This window comes from Erinaceus europaeus, chromosome 9, assembly GCF_950295315.1.
Source record: "Erinaceus europaeus chromosome 9, mEriEur2.1, whole genome shotgun sequence".
In the NCBI taxonomy this organism is placed as follows: Eukaryota; Metazoa; Chordata; class Mammalia; order Eulipotyphla; family Erinaceidae; genus Erinaceus; species Erinaceus europaeus.
The window spans coordinates 103,436,176-103,459,475 of NC_080170.1; the positions used below are offsets into that span (position 1 = coordinate 103,436,176).

At 44.5% G+C, this 23,300-nt stretch overlaps 1 non-coding gene across 1 annotated transcript; it reads left to right on the plus strand.

The window, feature by feature from the left end:
- Window positions 1–472: 472 nt before the first annotated feature.
- LOC132540583 (U6 spliceosomal RNA) lies at window positions 473–581 on the plus strand. Its single transcript, XR_009551779.1, has one exon. It is a non-coding gene; the product is annotated as a U6 spliceosomal RNA (small nuclear RNA).
- Window positions 582–23,300: the final 22,719 nt, after the last annotated feature.

Here is a 23,300-nt window from a genome sequence, read left to right on the forward strand (position 1 = left end):
AGTTAAACTCTGTTTCTGCATTTGTCCCTCTCCTGGCCTCTAGCCTATATGCTACATGCTCTGCTTGGAAGGGAAGAGGCTCCAGCTCATTTAAATAACTCCAGTCTTGTGTCAAGAGAGAACAAAAGTAGTTAAGACTCAGGTAACATTCATCAGTCTCAGAAGCAGCTCCCATCTATCTCCGCTGAGAAGCTGGGAGGAGGTGACGGATGGGGCTAATATGCCAGGACTGCTCTGGGCTGGGCCTTTATCGCCTTAGCTCCTACAATATGGGGCGTGATGCATTGGCTCAGTTCACTGCACAGCAGATGGGCTGCATCTGATGACTAGGTGATTTGGGTGGGAATGGCGCGAAACGGGTGGGGGTCATGAGGAAGGATTCAGGGATGTGGGTTGGACTGCTGTCACGCACCCCTCCCCTCCCACACACAGTTTACCTAGGGCTGGAGGCCACATGCAAATAGACCTTACTGTGCTCGCGTCGGCAGCACATATACTAAAACTGGAACGATAAAGACAAGATTGGCATACCCCCTGCTCAAATAGACCTTACTGTAAAAAAAAAAAAAAAAAAGGCCATCTCTTCACCTGGTTAGATTCTTCGTTATTGAAGAGGTAGTGGGTGGGGCCAGGTGGTGTCCTCCCTGGTTGAGTGCATCCATTACCATACACAAGGATCTGGGTTCAAGCCCATGCCCCCCAACTTGCAAGGGGGAAGTTTCATGAGTTATAAAGCAGTGTTGCAGGTGTCTTTCTCTCCCTCCCTCCCTCTCTCTCTCTTCCCACACTCTCTTTTAAATAAATTATTTATTTTATCTGATAGAACAGAGAGAAATTGAGAGGGAGGAGGAGAGAGACAGGGAGAGAAAGACAGAAAGATATCTTCAGCACTGCTTTACCACTTGTGAAGCTTCCCCCCTGTGGGAACCAGGAGCTTGGACTAAGGTCCTTGTGCATGGTGATATGTGCATTTAACCAGGTCTGACACCACCCAGTCCCTCCTCTCCTTTCCCTCACAACTTCTGTTTCAGTCCAAAATAAATAAGCAAATAAATAAATAAGGCAGTGGCCAAAGTAGCCAGGAGGTAAGTAACATCACAGATTTCTGGTGCCTCCTTGATATTATTTATGGAAGTCTCCTTCATGATTCTGGCTTTTCTTTGGAGATTGTTAAAATCAGTTTATTTATTTTTTCAATCCTTTGACTTGCTCAGGCCAAAGGAATTTAGGCTAGTGGGGAGAAATAAATATGAAGTCAGAACTATATGAGCTCTGTGGTCTTGGATAAATTTATTCCTTTGACTAATATTTAGGGTCCTCACTCTGTGTCAGGGGTGACCCTGACAGATGCCACAGGAGATGCCAGGTGAACACAGCAGTTTCTGAGCTAAGGTGCACCCACCCTCTTCCTGGGTCTCACGTCTTTACCTGAACTTAAAGTCACTGGATGGGCACCATCTTTGTCCATCAGACTGTAGTCAGGGTCAAGTATGCTGTTGGTCCTCACCACTGCTGGAAGTGGCATTAAATGTGGATTTACCAAATGAACTTGCAGAGGGGGGAGGAGGGCTCAAATGATAGAGTGCACACTTTAGCATGAATGAGGACCTGGGTTCAAGCCCCTGGCCCCCACATAGGTGCATCACGCAAAGAGGAAGCTTCACAAATGGTAAAGCAGTGCTGTAGTGTCTTCTCTCTATCTCTCTTTATTTATTATTTTAAGATTGATTTATTTTTCTAATATTTTTTATTTATTATTGGATAGAGACAGAGAAATTGAAAGGGGAGGAAGAGATGGGGGGGAGACAGGGAGATACCTGGAGCACCGCTCGACCGCTTGTGAAGCGTTCCCTCTACAGGCAGGAACTAAGGGTTTGAATATAGGTCCTTGTGTACTGTAATGTGTGCCACCACCTGGCCCCTATATCTCTTTCTTTCTTCTACCCTCTAGATGACAAAAAGGGATAGATGGGAGAAAGGGAGGAAAGAAGGAAGGAAGGAAGGGAGGAAGGGAGAGAGGAAAGAGGGAGGGAGGGAGGGAGGGAAGGAAGGGAAGGAGGGAGGAAAGAGGGAGGGAAGGAAGGGAGGGAGGGAGGGAGGAAGGATAGAAAGGAAGGAAGGAAGGAGGAAGGAGGGAAGGGAGAGAGGGAGGAAGCATAGAAAGGAAGAAAGGAAAGAAGGAAGGAAGGAAGGAAGGAAGGAAGGAAGGAAGGAAAGAGGAAGGGAGGGAAGGGAGGAAGGGAGAGAGGGAGGGAGGAAGGAAGGAAAGAAGGAGAGAGAGAGAAAAAAGAAGAAGAAAATTATCCTTTGGGAGTAGTAACATCTTGCAGGCATGAATCCCCAGGGAAGCCTTGGAAGAAAAAAGGTAACCAAACTGTCCTTGGACTTTAGGAAAGTGGATGGGGGCAGGGGAGAACAGAAATTTGGTGAAAGTTGTAGTGACTTACACACTCTGCAGGTGTACAATTATCCCCCTGCAAGCTCATGATTTTGTAAAAACACTGTTAAATCACTAGTTTACAAAAAAGTGACTATTTTCTTCTCTCCTGTGTAGGGAGTGTCTGACTAACCAAAGTGTCATCCAGAGGTGACTGCTGGCTTTCATTTTTATTTTTAAATAGCGTTATAGAAAGCCTTTTGCTTATCCAAGGACATGGAGTGTAAGAATCAAATTCAGAAACCCAACCACTAGTCTGAGGCAGCTGGCAGTACAGGTGGGAAAAGGCTGGCTGCTGCCTGTCTACAGGTGCATGGACTCCTGCCAGTAGCCTCCCCCCTTCACATAATTAAAAACACATCATGCCCCAACGTGAGGGACAAGCATGGTCTCACATCATCCTAAGGAAAAATGTAGGTCAGAGACAGACCCCTGAGGAAAGCCACGGCCACCCCTTGCCAACCTCACTCTTTCATCTGGAAAGGAAGGTGGGGACCATAGAGGCTGAGGGTTCTCTGCAAGTCCCCCATGATTCATCAATGCAGAAGCGCAGGGGACAGATCCTCAGAGCCCAGGATCAAGGCGTGAGGTGCTCTGAAGCACAGCCAGAGAGCTGGGTCCACACTCAGGGACCAGGGTGAAAATGGTGCATAGAAGTGTCTTTCAGTCAATAATGACTGTCTACCGGATGTGAGTTAGAAACTCAGCAATGGCATGGGAGGGGTGCAAAGGGGAACATCCTAAATTCGGAGGCTTGAACTTCAACTAAGCCAACTTCCTCAGATTAAAGGACGCAGCCCAGAAATGGCAGCTCCCCATATCCAACTCTATCACTCCTCCATGTGCCAGCTTCCTCCTGATTCCCTGCTCAGTATCCCCTGCCCAACCACCTTAGGTTAGTTAAGGAAGGGAATGAAAGCTACTGAGGAGGGAATTGCCATCCATGCTCAAAGGATGGACAGGTTAATATGTAGTAGAGTGTGAGGGGCATGGGTCTCTCTGTTATAAGAAGCTTAAGAAGCTTCAAGGCTAGAAATGACCTATGACCCTGCAATTCTCTCCTGAGAATATATCCTAAGGAACCACATACATCTATCCAAAAAGATCTGTGTAAACCTACGTTCATAGAAGCATGATTCGTAATAGCCAAAAATGGGAAGCAACCCAGGTGTCCAACAGATGAGTGACTGAGAAAGTTGTGGTATATATACATAATGGAATACTACTCAGCTATTAAAAACAGTGATTTCACCTTCTTCACCCTATGTTGGATAAAGCTTGAAAGAAGTATGTTAAGTGAGATCAGCCAGAAAGATAATTATGAATATGGGATGATCTCACTCATAGACAGAAGTTGAAAATTAAGAACAGAAGGGAAAACACAAATCAGAATTTGGACTGGGTTTGGTGTGTTGCAGCAAAGTAAAAGACTCTGGGGTGAGGGGGGATGCTTATGTCCTGGAACATGATAGCAGAGGAGAACCTGGGGTGGGGGAGGTTAGATGGTTATGTGGAAAACTGAGGAATGTTACACATGTACAAACTGCTGTATTTTACTGTCAACTATAAACTATAAATCCCCCCAATAAAGAAAAAAAGGGGTGGGTGGTAGTGCACCTAGTTAAGCACACATAGTATAAAGCACAAGGACCCACGCAAGGATCCTGGTTCGAGCCCCAGGTTCCCCACCTGCAGGTCTGCAAGTGTCTATCTTTCTTTCCCCCTCTCTATCTTCTCCTCCCCCTCAATTTCTCTCTGTCCAATCCAACAGCAACAACAATGGAAAAAATGACCACCAGGAACAGTGGATTCATATGGTAGGCCCCAGCAATAACCCTAGAGGTTATTGAAGAAGAAGAAGGTTTGAGAAGGAGGGTGTGCTTGGTGATCCCTGAGCACTACCCTGTCCCGTGCCTTGGCAGCAACACATGGAAACTGGATAGCAGTTGTTGATAACCTAGGGAGAATCAGAACAGGTGGGGAAGCTTCCTGTTGACCAGGAATCCTTGATGGCCTTAGAGCTAGAGGTACAAAAGCAATGGCTTCAGAACCTTACCTCTCCTTCCCAAGCTTCTTTACCCACTCAGGGTGAGGATGGCTTCCAGGACACAGCCTATCTGGGTCAGCAGTAGCTTACTATGGGGGCTCTTCAAAGATGACTACCACTAGACAATGAAGAGCTAATGGTGCCAAAAAGACAGCATGGGGGAGGGAGACTGTCAGAGCACTGGGAGGCAGGTTGTGTCTCATGAGTAAGAACAATATTGGTGGCAAAATTTCTCCTGGAAATGGGCAAACCAAGGCTGGTAAATAGCCCACTTGTGTGCTGTTTTGCCGTCTGTGCAACCCAGATTGGAGGTTGTCCTCTAGGGCACTGAAGGAAGCTTTGGTGTTATAGGGACTCTCTCTCTCTCTCTCTCTCTCTCTCCCCTTCCCCCTCCCTCTATCTCTACCTCTCAGTCACTGTCTAGAAAAAATAAAAGTTGGGGAGACAGCATAATGGTTATGCAAAAGACTTTCATACCTGAGACTTCAAGAGCCAAGATTCCAAGTTCAATCTTTAACACCACCATAAGCCAGAGCAGAGTAGTGTTCTAGTCATTCTGTCTGAGTCCTTCTCTCTCATTAAAATATATATATATATATTAAAACAATAAAAAGACATAGCATTGACAGGCAAAGGTATATTACGAATACTGAATGCAGAACACTGGTTGTGAACTGTAACAGCTGGGTCTGTAGTGGTGACACTAGGTCACTCAGGCTGCTCCTATCTGAACCAAGACACCCCTCTGCCCATGGCCGATGATTCCAGCATAACCCCTGATGCCAGCAGGCTGTGGAGGATGTCCACTAGAGACAGTCCAGTGCAGGGGTGCCAAGGTCCAGCCATTTGTCTCTATTTGGAAGAATTCTAGGAGGCCCTGATGCCCAGCACCCAAGGGATATGATTTAGGCCTCTTCTGCTGCTCAGCCATCCTGATGCTATTCTCATCTCTCAGGGCAATGCTGAGAGGATGCCCCAGCCAGCCTGCTCACAGCAGTACTCCAGGTCAGACTTGGCTCCTGGGGATCCAACTGGGCTGCTGTGATTTATAAACCTACAATGTGTTACATGTGTTGAGGAGTAGGGTGAAGTGAGCAGTGGCCAACCTGGTTAAGCACACATGTTGCCATGCACAAGGACCTGAGTTGGAGCCCTCACTCCCCACATGCAAGTGGGATGATGCTTCATGAGCAGTGAAGCAAGTGCTGCAAGTGAATCTGTCTCTCTCCCTTTCTATCTCCTCCTCTCTTAATTTCTTTCTGTCCCATCAAATAAAGAAAGAAAAAAAAAGGAGGAAATGGCTGCAGGAATGGTAGTTTCATGATTCAGACTTGAACTGCAGTGATAACACTGGCAGAGAAAGAGAGGAGGGAAGGCAGATGTGTTTGGTCATTGTGACCGTAATATATTCCTCATACATACTGATTTTCCCCCTACAGTTGCTGGTTCATTGCTACCAGAACTCTTCAATTTCCTAAGTGCTGAAAGTGATAAAGGTGCCCTGTGTAAAGGAAATGGCTTATAAAAGCTCCTAAGGATGGGGGAGGGGGGAAGGAGGCTGCTCCAGGACAGCCAATCTTGTGAGGAGAAACTTGGAACTTCTAACTCCACCCCAAGACCTCTGGAGAAGGGCAAGGGGCTGGATTTGGTGTCAATGCAAATGACCACTGATTTCATCAGCAGTGCATACGTAATGAGGCTTCCTTAAGGACCCAGAGGGATAGTAGATTGGAGAGCTGCTAAATTGGTGAATGTGTGGAGGTGTGAAGGGAGTGAGTGGAGAGCCAGGAATGCAAGGAAGCCCTGATCCTGGCCCCAGATCTTTTCTTGAGCATCTCTTCCATGGGGGTGAGAGGGGGTAGGGGGAGGGGTCTTGATCTGTATTCCTTGTTAACAGGAGCACTGCAGTGAGTAACTGTTTCCTGACTTCTTCAAGTCACTTTAGTAAATGAATCCCACCTGAAGGGGCTGTCCTCTGTGCCTCTGGTTTAGAGCCAGACCTTCAGAGGCTCAGAAGCACCCCAGCTTGTGGCTGGTACCTAAAGAGGAGGATAGGCTTGGTAGACTGAGCCACTTTGCCTGAGGAATCTGGTCCCATGGAACTGTACCCTTGGGAGCTGGTAGGTAGTTCATCTGGTAAAGTGCACTACCTACCATGTGCAAGGATCTGGGCAATGCCATGGGAATGTTTCCAAGGGGTAAGCTTCCAAGGTCCGACATTCAATCCCCACACCCCCAAACACTGCACCACCATAAGTCAAAGATGAGCAATACTCTGAGAGAGGAAGAGAGAGACTGGGAAATGGTGCACCTGGTTAAGCACATGTACAAGGACTGGGGTTTGAACCCCTGATTCCCATCTTGTGGGGGGAGGGATGCTTCACTTGCACGGAAGCAAGTACTGCAAGTATCTATCTCTCTATCCCCCCTTCCCTCTGGATTTGTCTCCTCCATTATTATTTGATAAGACAAATAATAATGGGGGAGGGAGAGAGAAATTGTCTCTGAGTGTGTAGGCTCCAAGCCCCAAAGATAACCTTGGTGGCAAGAAAGAAAGATAAAGGGATGAAGAACAGAGAAAGAAAGAAGGAAAGAAAGAAAGAAAGAAAGAAAGAAAGAAAGAAAGAAAGAAAGAAAGAAATTTTACCCACAAGAGGACAGGCAATCTGATATGGCCCTGGGGCAAGGGGAGGGGTGATTTTAGCAGTTAGTAATTTTGCTGCAAGGGAATGGCTAATATGCTAAAACCAAATTTGGAAACAAAAGGATGGTTTCAGGGAGTGCCTCACCACCCACCACCATTCCTATTGACCTTGTCCCTTTGAAATAAAGAAAAACAGTTAAGACTAATTATAGACTTTGTTCCAAGAGGAAGTTTGAGGAACCAGGGTTTAGGAGGTGGGAAGGTCTAGGGGCCTTGAAGCTCTTCCGAATGACCCCCAAAATGCCTGTCCCTGCCTTTCCTGCCCTTCTTCACTGCCACTTGCACAAACAGATGAAATTGTTGGAAACTGGGAGGTTGCTTCCAGCAAGATACTCCGTTTCAGCTGCCACTTCAATAGCAATAAAGCGTTTCTCCCTTCAGGCAAAACTGGTGTAACAAGAGTTAGGTGTTTTGCCGCAACAGGCAAAAGGCCCCCATTGGGTTACCCTGGCTCTAGGTAGATAGTGTCAAAATGCAGCTGGATTCAGCTTAATTATTGGACATCCAATATGTTGTTGTACTATAATTGTTGGTTGGTGAAGTGAAGCCTCCTAGCATAATGCTGCAATCAAGCTGCAGCTATCCCTGTTCACCCACTAAAACAGCTGGTACCAAAGTTGTCTTGAGGACATTCAAAAATGTGGAAATGGTTCCCCCACCCACCATCAACTGGTAGGTGGAGTTTGGGTCATCCCTGGCATGCTGTGGTATTTCCATTGCAAAGATGTTCACCAGTGGTGAAATGGGTTGGAAGACTGGTGAGAGGGATGTGATAGCAGGTGCACTAGCTCAGGTATTTAGTTGATGAAATTAAAATTCTTAGAATGAGAGAAGCAGACGGGCCAGCATGCATGGGGGTGGGGCGTGGAAGACTTCTCCAGTGAAGGCAAAGCATAAAAGTTAGAGGGGCTCCTTGGTGACATATACTGAATTCTCATCACCTGCATCTGCAGAGCAGGAAAAGCTTTAGATTCAGGCTCAGGCTTTGATCCTGAGAGCAGGTGAGCTCCAGAGAAGGGACAGTTTTGGCATCAGCTAAAGCTATCATGGTTAAGAAGGGACAAGACCTTGATACTTGGGAAAGGGACCTTTTGGGTCAACCTGAGTGATAATTATGAATCTCCCTTGAGCCTTCTGGTACTGCAGAAGTGACCCCATCCTCCCTAGTAAAGGGTACTACCTACCCTTACTCAGAGGTGGTGTAGGAGCCTTGGCTTTGTAAGATAGCAAACTCCTATCTCTATCCACTTCCCCTCCAGGTCCCCAAACCATTAGGGTGGGATCAAATCACAACAAAAACTTTGAGGGGGAAGCACTAGATCTATCTGTTGTGGAAGAATGGGACTGTGTGGCAAGGAAGAGCACAGCTTAGTCTACAGTGTCATGAGAAGCTAGAGAGTAGGCCATGAGACTGGGTCCTGAAGATGCTGGATCAAGAACAGAGTTGGGACAGGCAAGAGAGTTCCCTAGGACAGTGCATCTGTTGTGTCATACTTGGGTCCTCAGTTCAAGCCTGGTGTCCAGTATGCTAAAGGAAGCTTCAGGGCTGTGGGATCTCTCTCTGTGTGTGTGTGTCTTGTTTTCTCTTTATATCTGGGGGGGGGGGGTCAATTCTGAGTGGTATAGCCCTGATGATAAATAAGAAGAAAGAAAGAGAGAGAGAGAGAGAGAGAGAGGAAGAGAGAGAGAGAGAGAGAGAAAGGAAGGAAGGAAAGAAGGAAGGAAGGAAGGAAAAAAGGAGGGAAGGAAGGTTTGTTATGGACTTAGAATTTATTGTAGTGGAGCAGGGAGATAGCATAATGGTTATGCAAAGGACTTTGATGCCAGAGGCTACAAGGTCATCCCAGTTTTAATCCTCAGCATTGAAAAAAAAATCATCGTAGAGGAAATTCCAGAGCTACCTGTCACACAATGGAAGAAGGGATCAAAGGACTCAGGGAATTCTATAAATGTCAGACTCTATAAGGTCAGAATATCCACCAGCTGAATTATATTCTATGAAAGCTCATTTGCCAAGGAGACAGGAATCATATTGAACATCATTGAAAATCTTAATGAATCTTGTAAATCATTATGAAATCACTAGTAAAAAGAAAAGTTTAGGGAGCTGGGTGGTAGTACAACAGGTTAAACGTGCATGGCACAAAGCACAAAGGCTGGAGTAAGAATCCCGGTTCGAGCCCCTGGCTCCCCAGGTCTGCAGGTGTCTATCTTTCTCTCCCCTTCTCTGTCTACCTTCCTCTCTCAATTTCTCTCTGTCATATCCAACAATAACGACAGCTATAACAACTACAACAAGCACATCAACAAGGTCAACAAAAATGGGAAAAATGGCCTCCAGGAACAGTGGATTCATGGTATAGGCACTGAGCCCCAGCAATAACCCTGGAGGCAAAAGAAAAAGAAAAAAAGAAAAGTTTAGTCCTCCTCAGAGACTAAGGTTCATGGTAAGATATGCTAGTATAAAGCTGAGTTCTGTGATGTAAATGAGAAAAATAGGCTAAACACTGTGGAGACCAGATGAGAAGGCACTTAAGGCCATTGACAGTAAAGTGAGGTCAGTTATCTTAATGAGAAACATGGGTAAAAAGGCAATCAAGAGACTTCACCTACAAAGCTGTGAAGAGAATGTGTAGAATATAGCTGTTGCAGAGCTGGGTAATAGGTGGCAAATAAAGGTACTAATCTGTGCAACAAAAGAAAAAAATCAAAGATGGTTGACTAAGAGACGGAGGGCAGCTGCCCCACTAAAAATAGTCATAATCCTAGCTTGGAACCACATTAGTCAGAGTGAAAAAACATTCATAGTTATAGATTGGAATGCTAATGCAATCAACCTTGAAAGCAAAAATAAAATGGCAGCTGACATGGACTGACAGATGAAAGAGATGGAAAGAGAGAAAGAGAGAGAGAGAGAGAAGGAGAGAGATTCTACTAACTTTATCTGCCACAGTGAGAATAAGGGAGATAGTACCCACAGTTGGAGAATAAGAAATAAAGGTTTCTTGTAGAGAGCAGTCTGGAGAACTCTCAGAAGGCTAGAAGTGGACCTACCTTATGACTCTGCAATTCCTCTCCTGAGGATATGCCCAAATACATCTATCCAAAAAGATCTGTGTATACCTATGTTCATAGAAGCATAATTTGTAATAGCCAAAACCTGGAAGCAACCTAAGTGTCCAACAACAGATGAGTGGCTGAGAAAGTTGTGGTATATATACACAATGGAATACTACACAGCTATTTAAAATGGTAATTTCACCTTCTTCATTCCATCTTGGATGGAGCTTGAGGAATAATGTTAAGTGAGATAAGTCAGAAATAGAAGGATGAATATGGGATGATCTCACTCATAGAAGCTGAAAAACAAGATTAGAAGGAAAAACACTAGGCAGAACTTGGACTGGAGTTGGTGTATTGCACCCAAGTAAAAGGCACTGGGTCAGGTGGGGGAGAGGGTTCAAGTCCTGGATCATGATGGCAGAGGAGTACCTAATGGAAGTTGTACTGTTATATGGAAAACTGAGAACTGTGATGCATGTACAAACTATTGTATTTTACTGCCAACTGTAAACCATTAACTCCCCCAATAAAGAAAAAAAAGAAATAGAAGTTAAATATTTTGGTGAAATTTACTAATACAGAACTGAACCTACTGCTAGAGATATACTGGGAGGGGGGTGCTGTGATAGAATGGCAAGAAGACTGAATGAGATACTGTATTTAAAAAATGTAGGGAAGGGAGCAAGGGTAAAGTCAAGGAGTTTTATGCTTTAGTTTTTTGTGTTCAAGAACTCTTATCACTTTATTTTATATCTATTACCAAATGACCACCAGTATTATTATGTGGTAGGTGAACACAACTCAAAGTCTGTTCTGGAGAGTAAAGAAGCAGTTATTGGCATCCAGCTGCTTTTTGAGTCGACGGCACAGCTCAGGGAGAGTTCTCAGGGAACACTGTGGTGCAGGGAGGTCACAGATGTGAAGGGAGACTCATCTCTATTCAAGTTTTAAGCTCTTAGAAGAGGTTTGCATCCTCGCATAGGAAGAAGTATCATGGTCCTGGGGGAACTCTGGACGACCCTGGGCTGTATCTCTCCATCTTTCTAGCTGACAGATAAAAAAAGGCTGAGGGGTGGTGAAATCATATATGGCTGTGGCCCCAGCTTGTCAAGAAATTTTTTTAGGATCCTTTGCCCTTGATCTCCAGAGAGCAATTCAGTGATGGAATGAGAGACATAGGCAAGTGCACCTGCCCTGGCTGGGTGGGGACCTGTCTTCTTTATCTGCCCTGTACAGGTGGTGTAACCCTGCCCCCCATTTGGCTTTAATGACCTCAGTCTTCCCATATGTAAGACTAGGTACTGACACCCCCCCCCCAGCATTTGAGAGGCTAAGTGATACACAGAGCACAGCATCAGGCCACTGTGAGAAAGGGAGGATGAGTAGGGCATGGACCCCATCATCCCAAGTCCCAGGAGCTGGTTTCCTGTCCTCTGAGGCTTAGAACACCACCAAGAGCATCAGGAAAGGAGATTCTGCCCAACCAAGAGAAGGTAGAGATACTGAAGCTGCCTCTGGTTGATGGGGAGGGAGGGAGAGAGAGAGGGAGAGGAAGAGGGAGGGAGAGAAGAGAGAGAGAGAAAAGGGAAAGGCCATTTGAGGAAAGCTCTGTGTCCAGGCAGCAACTTGACAGTCACCTGGTCCAGGTACTTCATAACAGATGATCAAGGGCACGCAATCATGGAGATCACAGAGCTTCTTCATGCTCATTTTAGTCCCCAACACAGCCCAGCTTGGCTCACCATCTGTTTTCAGTGTGACCCTGATTCCTACCACATTTCTCAGCTGAATGCTAGAAGCAGAAAAGAGGTTAAGTGATTTGCCCATAAACTCTTGGTGTGGTTACTTTTTTTTATAGGGGTGAAGTCTCAGCGACTGTGTCAGGACCTCCTTCCTAGTAATCATTTAGCAAGGTTCAGGGAGAAAGATGGTACTTGGAGGCAAGAAGACTTGGCGGTGGATTTCCTCTCTGGGTAAAAAGGCCAGGTGTTCTCCTAAGACTCAACTTCCTCACCTGTCGAATGGGTTAAGTGCCTCCTAGCATGCTGCGCACTGGGAAGCTTTGGCAGATGTGATCAGCCAGCCATCAGTAGTGCCTGGTGTGCCCCACCCATTCAGTATGAGGTACTACTATCTTTTCTAATCACCTCACAGACCCTTCCTGGCCAACTCCTTCCTGTCCTTTATCTTGCTGGTTTCTTTGTAGATTTCATTTCATAGACCAGGAAGATTTCAAAAAGCATGGAACCAAAAACAAGGTGGACAACTTTTATTTTGCTGAGCAAGGCTGTTAGGGATAAATAAGCAAACATGCATTGGCAACATGCTTCCACGGGAAAGAGACATAACGATGCTGAGAGGATATCAGTGGTGTGATATCAGAATAGAGGATAGCTTTTTATCATTTTATGAGGGAGGTTAATGTTTTACAGTGCAGTTATTGCCACATGGGTGTAACACCTCATGTCCATATGAAAGTTCTCTGCAGAACACTCACAACCTTTATTTTCTATTGGGAAGATTAATGGTTTACAGTAAATACAGTTGTTGATATGATACATGGGTAAAATTTCTGTTTTCTGCTAAACATTCTCACCCCCAGCCTAGGTCCTACTCCACCATCGTGCACCTGGAAAGCCCCCTCTTAACCCCCTCCCAGAGTCCTTTGCTTTGGTGCAGTACTCAAAGCCCAGTTCAAGTTCTACTTTGTGTTTCCCCATTTTTGTTCTTATTTCTCAACTTTTGTCCATTTGTGGGATCATCCCACATTCATCCTTCTCTTTCTAGCTTATCTCATTTAACATGATCCCTTCAAGTTTCATACAAGATGAAGTGAAGATCTTTCTTAGCCGTTCATCTGTTGTTGGATACCTAGGTTGCTTCTAAGTATTGGCTATTACAAATTGTGCTACTATGGACATACGTGTACACATATCTTTTTGGATAAGTATGTTTGATTCCTTAGGCTATATCTCCAGGAGAGGAATTGCAGGATCATAGGGTAGGTCCACTTCTAGCCTTCAGAGAGTTCTCCAGACTGCTCTCCACAGGGGTTGGACTAATGGATTTCTCACCAGTAGTGCAGGAGGGTTCCTTTGTCCCCACAACCTCGGCATTTTGTTGTTGCTGTCTTTTCTGATGTATGACATTCTCATAGGAGTGAAGTGGTGTCTCATTATTGTCTTTATTTGCATTTCTCTGACCATCAGTAACTAGATCCATTCACATCATCATGCACTAAGGCTTCAAGGTTCTCTTCAGCTCCTTCCTCCCCCCCCCCTTCCCCAGAGTGTTATGCTTTGGTGCAATGCACCATGCATAGTCCACATTTCATTTTGTGTTCCCCCTCCCTATCCCTATTTATTAAGTCCTGCCTATCAGTGAGATCACTTGGTATTTGTCCTTCTTTTTTTGGATTATCTCACTGAAGTCATGTCCCTGGCATCATCTTGGATGAAACTTGAATAGGATAGCCTTTTAACATGAAAACAATTCAAGTTGTGAAGCAGTCCCAAAGTCACTGCTGTAAATTGACAGTTCTGCAGCCCTGATGCAGGGAACCACAGTTTGAAGTGCTTTTGTTCCTCAAAGCAGCACTATGAGAGAGTAAATGGAATGTTTCCATTTCACAGGTGATCCAAATGAGTCAGGGAGAGAAGAGCTCACTCCAGACACTCGATAGAGATCCAGCTATCTGTTCTAGCATCACCACCACTGTCCTAATGATCCAGACACTTAGTGGAGTATTTCCTATGTGCAGGACACCATGCTGAGTATCTTACATGCACTTTCTCATCATTATCATTTCGATAGGACAGAGAGATATTGAGAAGGAAGGAAAAGATAGAAAGTGAGCAAGAAAGAGAAACACCTGCAGCTCACTGCTTGTGAAGCTTCCCTTCCTGCAGGTGGGGACCAGAGACTTGAACCTGTGTCCTTGTGCATGGTAATGTGTTTGTTCAACCCAGTATGCCAGCACCCATCTCCACACTTTCTTGTCTCATCCTCATAGCACCCCTGCACTAAGGGAGCTGCCACCCCTGTTCCAGCAACAATTAAGTGACGTTAGAAAGGTTAAGTAGCTTGTCCAAATCCTCACATCTAGTAGGCTCCAGAGCCAGGATTCAAACACAAGCCTGGAAGAAGAACCCAAAGATTGTCTCTTAGCCAAGGTCAATAGCTGGGTAAAGGGAGGTGCTAGATCCTCATCCTAAGCCTTCTGCCTCAGAACCCCACCATTAAAGGTCTGGAGAGTGCCCTGCAGAAAGCTCGAGCGTCTGCCCCTCCCTGCAGCCCCCATCTGTCCAGACACACCATCACTTGACTCCAGAAACTCTGAAGGTTAAACCTAGACCTGGGAGTCAGAAATTGAATGAAGTCCCTGGAGGAACCATCTCTGACACTGCCAGCCAGGTTTATATTATCAACGATGAGCTAAGCCTCTTTTGCCTATGAAATGCTTAGCCAGACCAGGCAGAGAGGCTCTTAGCCTGTGACTCCTAGAGACTGGGGCCCTGGCAGACTCTGGAGGAGGCAGTGTTCTCCAGGACAACTCTATTTGATCTGTTTTGTGACCCAAGTCAGGACTCAAAACTGCATCCCTATGTAATCTGTGTGGGGAATCCCTATTTGATAAGTAAAGAATGAAGTAGGGAGAGTAAGTTGTTCATAATCTGTTGTCCACTGAGTTTTTTTTTTATTAGTGATTTAATATTGATTTACAAAATTACAAGATAATAGGGGTACAACTCCACACCATTCCCACCACCAGAGTTCTGTGTCCCCAGTCCCTCCATTGGAACCTACAACAGTTCTCCCAACGTTGCAGATATGGGTTGACTATTATTTCTACAACTATCTGTCTATATCTGTATATATTTGCCTCCCCTCCCCCCTTTTTAAAGTCCCATCTTGCCTTCCTTTCCAAGTCACACATACACCTATTATTACATCCAAATGTCCTTCCCTTTTCCTTCCTCTCTCTCCAGTTTCTGATGGAGTTCCGAGTCCTCTGGTCATATTCACCCTATCATTTCTCCCCTACTGGGAGTATGGATCAAAAAATTTGTATGTCTCGAAGTTTTTCAAAACACAAACTGAATCTTTTTAATATATAGGCTGTGTAATTGATATGCAGACTCTCTCAAAAGCCTAGACCAAGTAGATCAGAAGCAACCAATAGCACAGCTATATACAAGATACTGTACAGCAAACCATAACAAAAGGACTTTTCAAAGTTAACCCAATTACCAAATAATGTGATGATAACATTAACTATCGATTGTCTTTTTGAACCCTAAGACAGCAGGAACCTCATATCTCCACTATAGAGCCTCTACTTCCCCCAGTCCTGGAACCATTGGATAGGGCCCACTTTCCCATATGCCTCTCCCAATCCATATCAAATAATATTGCATCTGCCGATCACAACCTAACCAATACAACGATTGCCACCTCAACATGCTTCACTTCAGACTGTGTCCAGAGACTTGAGGTGTGGAATGACAACCCTTCAGCTTCATTACTCGGTGAGACCTTTCCTTTCATAGTATACTCTAATTCCATCTCAGGTGATTCACTTTCTAACAAAGTCCCAAAACCTAGATATACACCAGTTTCTGTGAGAGAGAGCATATGTTCACATGTATCCGTAAACTATTGCAAAATATATACTTGAAAGCAGAAGTACACTAGAGTTTGCAGTGAGTATCCCCCTAACACTTCCTCTCCACTATTCCAAGCTTTGGGTCCATGATTGCTCAACAATTTGTTTGGCTTTGTATGTTAACTCTCTTTTCAGTCACCAGGTTCCAGATGTCATCAGGATGCCAGCCAGGCTTCCCTGGACTGAAGACCCCACCAATGTGTCCTGGAGCTCCGTTTCCCCAGAGACCCACCCTACTAGGGAAAGAGAGAGGCAGACTGGGAGTATGGACCGACCAGTCAACGTCCATGTTCAGTGGGGAAGCAATTACAGAAGCCAGACTTTCTACCTTCTGCAACCCACAATGACCCTGGGTCCATGCTCCCAGAGGGATAGAGAATGGGAAAGCTATCAGGGGAGGGGGTGGGATATGGAGATTGGGTGGTGGGAATTGTGTGGAGTTGTACCCTTCCTAACCTATGGTTTTGTTAATTAATCCTTTCTTAAATAAAAAAGAAAAAAATGTATTTATTAAGCAAAAAAAAAAATTTGAGGGTGCAGAAGGTGGAAATTCTAGCTTCTTTAATTGCTTCTCTGCTGGACATGGGTGTTGGCAGGTCACTCCATACCCCCTAGCATGTTTCTATCTTTGCCTAGTAGGATATACTGAGTTTTCTAAGGGTATATTTCTCATTGATTAATAGATTTGAGGTGAAGTCTTCTTCAAAGCAACTCAGATGAGGTCTTTGTGTGAGCATGATGATGTTCAAGGACAAAGGACCAAGTGTGTGCTTGTCCTTTGCAGAAGAGGATAGCAAGCTCTCCAGAAGCACACAGGGAATTTTCATCTTCCAAGGCGCTTAAACTTGTACTGTGATAAACAACAAAGGAGACACCCCCCGCCCCGGTGGTATAGGATAAGGGAGCATAGGAGGACCACCCACTTTCTTCTCCCATCTCAAAATAAATAGATTATTTGACCTATTGTTCATTAACTTTGAGGTTTTTCTGTGTTAAAAAAAATAAGTCAATAAAAATAGCTAGGAGATGGCACCGCTGAGTGCACATGTTATGATGCTCAAGGACCCAGGTTCAAACCCCACCCCTCAATCCTGTCCCCATCTGCAGGGGGAAAGTTGTGTCAGTGGTGAAGCAGTGCCGCAGGTGTCTTTCTGTCTTCTGCTCTGTCTACCTCATCTTTCTTGATTTCTGTCTGTATCAAATAAGTAGATATCAATTAAAAAGGGGAGAAGAAGATATAGGAAAAAAGGCAAATGATAAAAAAAATGGATCTGCATGAGTTACAAAGACACCCTTAAGTGTTTAGAAAGACAGAGTTTTTTTCAGAGAAAAATTATATTAATCAAGATAGATCTCCATGTCACATGCATTACTGAACTTGAGGAAATAGGAAAAAACCCAGAGAGAAAGAAGAGAAAAAAGAAGGGAAAGAAGGGGGGCGGGGAGACAAGGTTATCAGAAATTAATATGTTGAATCATAAAAAGTAGCTTAATTAAAAAATATTTAGTGTAGCAACTGATACATTTGATTTTCTCCTTTCTATTCTTCCACTGATAACTGTCCTACAAAAATCTGTCAATGCTGGTGCAAAGTGCAAAGACCGGCGTAAGAATCCTGGTTCGAGCCCCTGGCTCCCCACCTGCAGGGGAGTCACTTCACAGGTGGTGAAGCAGGTCTGCAGGTGTCTGTCTTTCTCTCCCCTTCTCTGTCTTCCCCTCCTCTCTCCATTTCTCTCTGTTCTATCCAACAACAACGACATCAATAACAACAATAACTACAACAATAAAACAACAAAGGCAACAAAAAGGGAATAAATATTGAAAAATTAAAAAAAAAGAAAAAATCTGTCAATGCTCAGAATTTTTCACCAGAGTTCTGTCCTCTAAGTGCACTTCCTATTACTGTCTGATATTAATGACACAGCCTTCTCTTTTTTAATTATTCATTTATTTTTATATTACAGAATTACATGTCAACAGAGGTTTGAATCCACACCATTCCCACCACCAGAGTTCTGAATCTTTAGTCTCCCCACTGCAATCCACCACATTTCTCCAAAGGTTGTAGACATGGGCCAATCATCATCTCTACAACTATCTGTCCACATCTATACATAATTGTCCCCTTTTTCTCCTGATTCAATCCTTTCTCCCTCGCCAAGCCTCTCATGACAACCTCCATAACTACAACTCATGGCTACCTCCACATGTCCCTCTCCTTTTCCTTCTCTGTCTCTCTCTGGACACTGATGGAACTGGAGTTCGGAGCCCTCTTATCTTCATCTTATCACTTCTCCCCCGATGGGAATATGGATAAAGGTTTTTTAGGGGGTACAGAGTCAGTGCAGGCCTCTCAGGACAAGATGGCACCTCTGTCTCCTTGGCATCCCCTCTGCATTCCTGGCCCACAGTGTGAGCCAAGACCACCCGGAGTACAGTGTCCTTCCTCCAAAGCTTCTGTGGACTGTCCCCAGTGAGCAGGTGATGTGGGAACAAAATGCATTTCACGGCCCTGGTGAGCACATGCACCTGCATGGCTTCACCAACTTCTGCAAAAAGTAATCTAAAAACAAGGAGGAGGATGGATTACAAAATCCATCCAGCTAACAGTCAGGTCTGACAAGTCCCCAAAGCGCTGCTATTCCCTAATCTGGGTGACCTGTGATAACAGGGGAAGTAGGAAACCAAAAAAGCTCTTTGGGAAGCATCAAGTGTCGGTAAATATTATTTTAAGGGCTATATGGAGGGCTGGGCAGTGGTACACCAGGTTAAGCACACACAGTACAAAGTGCAGGGACCTGCACAGGAATCAGAGATCAAGCCCCCGGCTCCCCACCTGCAGGGGGGTCATTTCACAAGTGGTGAAGCAGGTCTGCAGGTGTCTGTATTTCTCTCTCTCTCTCTCTCTCCCTCTCTCTCTCTCTCCCTCTGTCATCCCCTCCTCTCTCAATTTCACTCCGTGTAGGTGTCTGTATTTCTCTCTCTCTCTCTCTCTCTCTCTCTCTCTCTCTATCATCCCCTCCTCTCTCAATTTCACTCTGTCCTGTCTAAAAAAATGAAAAAATTGCCACAGGGGCAGTGGATTTGTACTGCAGATACCGAGCCCCAGCAATAATCCTGGAGGCAAAAAAAAAGGGAATGTATGTGGTGTTTATTAATAGGAAAGAGAGAAATTGAGAGAGAAAGAGGAGACAGAGATAAAGAAAAACACCTGAAACATTACTTCAGCACTTCTGAAGCACCCACCCCCTGCAGGTAGGAAAATGGGGTCTTGAACCCATGCATTACCCACATGGTAATGTATGCACTGAACTGGCTGTGCTACCAGCCAGTCACAGTTAAGGAAAGTATCTTTAAAAACCTGGTTTAAGGGGGTCAGGTGGTAGCCCAGTGGGTTATGCACACATGGCGCAAAGTGCAGGGACTGGTCTAAGGATCCCAGTTTGAGCCTCCGGCTCCCCACCTGCAGAGGGGTCGCTTCACAGGTGGTGAAGCAGGTCTGCAGGTGTCTGTCTTTCTCTCCCCGTCTGTCTTCCCCTTTTCTCTCAATTTCTGTCCTATCCAACAACAACAACATCAATAACAACAATAATAATAACCTCAACTGTGGGAGAGATTGACTTCCTCATTCTGGGTTGAGGCTGGGTCATCTCTACATTGAGTCTTGAGGATAGACCCCAAGCCCTGCGAGAGAGAGGCGATATGTGGGTCCCTTCTCTACCATGTAGACCCAAGATGGTGCCTAGATTCCAGACTGAGGGCGGAGACTCCTTCATCACAAGTTCCTTAACTCATGACGAAGAGCAAAGAGCATGGCCAGTGCCTTTTAGGGGCGTATATGGCCTGATGCTATAGGCATGATGTGGTGTGGTATAAGGTGTGGCTCTGCAGTTGGATCGATACTACTTTCCCTTCCCTAAAATCCACAGTATATTAACCCCACCTGCTGTACAATAAATGAGCTGTCTCTCTGAAGCACTCCCAGAGGCAAGTGTCTCTCTCCGAGCTCACCCTCACCACTGGTTTCCCTGCTGTGGCATGTAGCCCCCTTGACCAGCGCGGGCCTCCGGTGAGAAACAGGCAACACACAACTACGATAAACAAATATGGCAACAAAAGGGGAATAATAAAAACTGGTTTAAAAACAGGTCAATTTAGGAAGGATAGTTTAGTTACCCTGCTTACCTAGCCTTTTAAGAATCATCATGGCCTTGTGGTCACAATGTTGGCTGTATTTCCATTTACTAGATAATTAATGAGGAGAGAGAGAGAGACACCAGAGCACTGCTCAGCTGTCTTATGATGATGATGGGACCTCAAAGCCTCAGGCATGAGAGTCTGTTGCATAACCATTATGTTATTTCCCCAGCCCTAGTAATATAACTTCTGTAAACCTTTTTTCTCCCATTAGTAGACTAAAGTGATTAATAATTTGTCATGTAGACAAAGCAAGAATATCAGTCTATATCTCATCACTGGCAAGAGGCCTAGCCACTTGTCATGAACGAAAGTCACAGCTCAGCCAGGATCAGGCTCTTTTCACCAAGGAAGTGAAACACTGACTTTGGCAGTCCTACGTGAGCTTTGTCCAGTCAGTATAAAGGAGACTCAGGAGGAGACAGGAAACTGGACCACAGCCCACACACTGTAGGGATGATCACACAGGTCTAAAGAACATCTACCCATGTGGGACATCTCTGACTATAGGGCCTGCAGTCTCTTCTTGAATCTCCCAGCCTGGGGAGCTCACCATCTCCCATGGTAGTCTTGAATCATGCTGCCTTCTCTCCTTCAGAGCTCCCTGGAAGTAAGCTTGTCACTTTTCTACACTTGGGACAGATCCCCTATCTCCCCTTAGTCTTCTGTCTTCCACGATCCCTGTTCCATCCACTGCTTCTCATGTGACCTCACTGCACGCATGAAGGGAACCAGGGCTGGGTGTTTCCTCCATTTGGCATGTATTGTGAAGCTGATGAAACCACCATTATTAATAACCACCATGAGCGATGATGAGGTCACCTACATTGAAGAGTTGGCCTCTGTGGCTGCTCATCTAGGGCACCTATGTCTGATTAAGCAGGTGCCTGATAACTGATTAAGCAAGAGCTGTGTTCTGATAGATGAGTCCCAGCCCATTCCAGATTGGAAGTGAAGCAGGAACTAAGAAGATCTACCTTTTCCTTCCTCCATTCCATCTTCCCTCCTCTCCTCCCACACAGTAGTCTTTCTGACCTCCACCAGTTCCCTTCAGAAGCCCAGTCATGGTCCCTATTGTTACTTCATGGAGAAACCTTGAAGCTTCAAATTATTTATTTCCCTTCCCTGAGATTCTTTCCCTGAATCAGCCCAGGTTCCTGCTCCTACCATATCTTATTCACTGACTCCAGGCAATCACCCCTGTTCTGAGGCCTAGCTCTGGAAAGCATTAGCATGAAAGAATGGCACAGGGCTGTAAGCCAGGAAGAGCTTATGGTTCTAGAAACATCTGTTTCCGGATGCCTATCTGAGAGAGAAAATGGAAGCCTTTGGGCTTTTGTCTTCTGAACCCAGGATAGCAAATTTTCCTTAATGATTCAAGCAATTAAGAGTTAAAGGAGTCCTGGAGGCAGGGAAAGGGCAACAGGGGCCTGGGAATATTCACTATTGACAAACAGGGACATATATTTGAGCAAGGAAAGCTGGGGATAAATTGGGGAAAAGGACACAATGACTATAGTAGGGCTCATGTCTTTTGAGACAATGGCCCTAATGCTCTAAGAAATTCAGCCTCACATTCACCTAGCCCAAGTTTCTATATCCATATCATTGTAAAAGATTCCTCCCTCTCTCTCTCTCTCTCTCTCTCTCTGTTGAGGACTTAATTATCAAAGGTATATACATGGTTCCTTCTTATGGTTCCTCATAGGTAGGAGAAATGAACAGTGTCTCTTTTCTTAACCAATAGACTCAGACAAGATAAATAGTTATAATAATAATTCCCATCATTATTATTAAAATATGTATCATCTATCTCATGATAGCCTACCATCCACGCCTGCATATCCTTTTTTTTAACCTGATACTAAATGATTTTTTTAATTTGTTTTTTTTGTTGTTCTTTTACCAGAGCAGTGCTCAGCTCTGGTTTATGGTGGTGCTGGGGATTGAACCTGGGACTTTAGCTTCAGGTATGAAAATCTGTTATATAGCCTTTATGTTATTTCCCCAGCCCAAGCTTATACCAGTTTGTTAAGTTTATTAGTTTTTCTTTTTAATATTTTTAAATTTTATTTATTTATTTATTAAAGAGGAATATAGGAGGAGAGTGAGAAAGAACCAAACATCATTCTGGTACATGTGTTACTGAGGATTGAACTCAGAACCACATGCTTGAGGGTCCAGTGCTTTATCTACTGTGACACCTCTAGAACCACAGTGCTAATTTTTTCCCCTGTGCTTTCCATTTCTTTACTTGTTTCTTTTTAGTTTTTCTCTTTTTTTTAAATTTGTTTTTATTTTCAATTAATAATGGCTTACAAGAGTGTAAGCTAGCAGGGTACAGCTCCACACCACAACCACCCACCACCAAGGGTCTGTGTTCCTACCCTCCATAGCCACCACAGTTCTCACAAAGTCTTGGGCTTGCATATACTTACTATTTTTGTCTAGAATTAAGCCTTTTGGCTTAAAAAGAGAAGCTTACATTCAGAAAAATTGAATTTATTTAAATAAAATTGAATTTTATATAACATAACCTGAACTTAAATTTTATTTAACTGAATTGATATTATTATTATTTGCAAATATGCCCTAACATTTGTTAGTAGAGAAAATAATTCATGTTTGAAGCTTGAAAATATGTGAATTCCTGCTCTGTGGAACATTCATTTATAACTCATAAACTATGGGATAAAAATTGCAACCTGAAATTGAGTCATGACTTCTACCATATGTTTTTTGAGCAAACTGAGAACAAAGCCAAATGCTGGAAAGATGCCTCTTCCTGTCATCTTCCTAGAAGTCATTTACTGTTGCAAAAAAAAAAAAGTCTTGCAAAGCATAAATCCTACACCATGATGGCAAATGTCCTTCCTTTCCACCACATGTCATTCCAGAACTGTGAGCAAATTTCCTCCCTTTGAACCATAAATCATTCAGAATTTGACAGTGACCTTTGACATTTCTAAACTAGAGCAAATGTGTCCAGGAAATCTGGACAGCCAGACCTGTGTCCATGGAGGGTGCCTGTCCTAGACAATAATAAACAGGGTCCCATGAGGAGGCCCGGTGAATGTATTTGTGCCCAGAGTGCCACATGTGTCTACTGTGGTGACCATGTACCACCAGGCGCATAGATCCAAACCTTCCTCAACTTCCTCACAGTGGGGTCTTGCTCCAAGAAGCC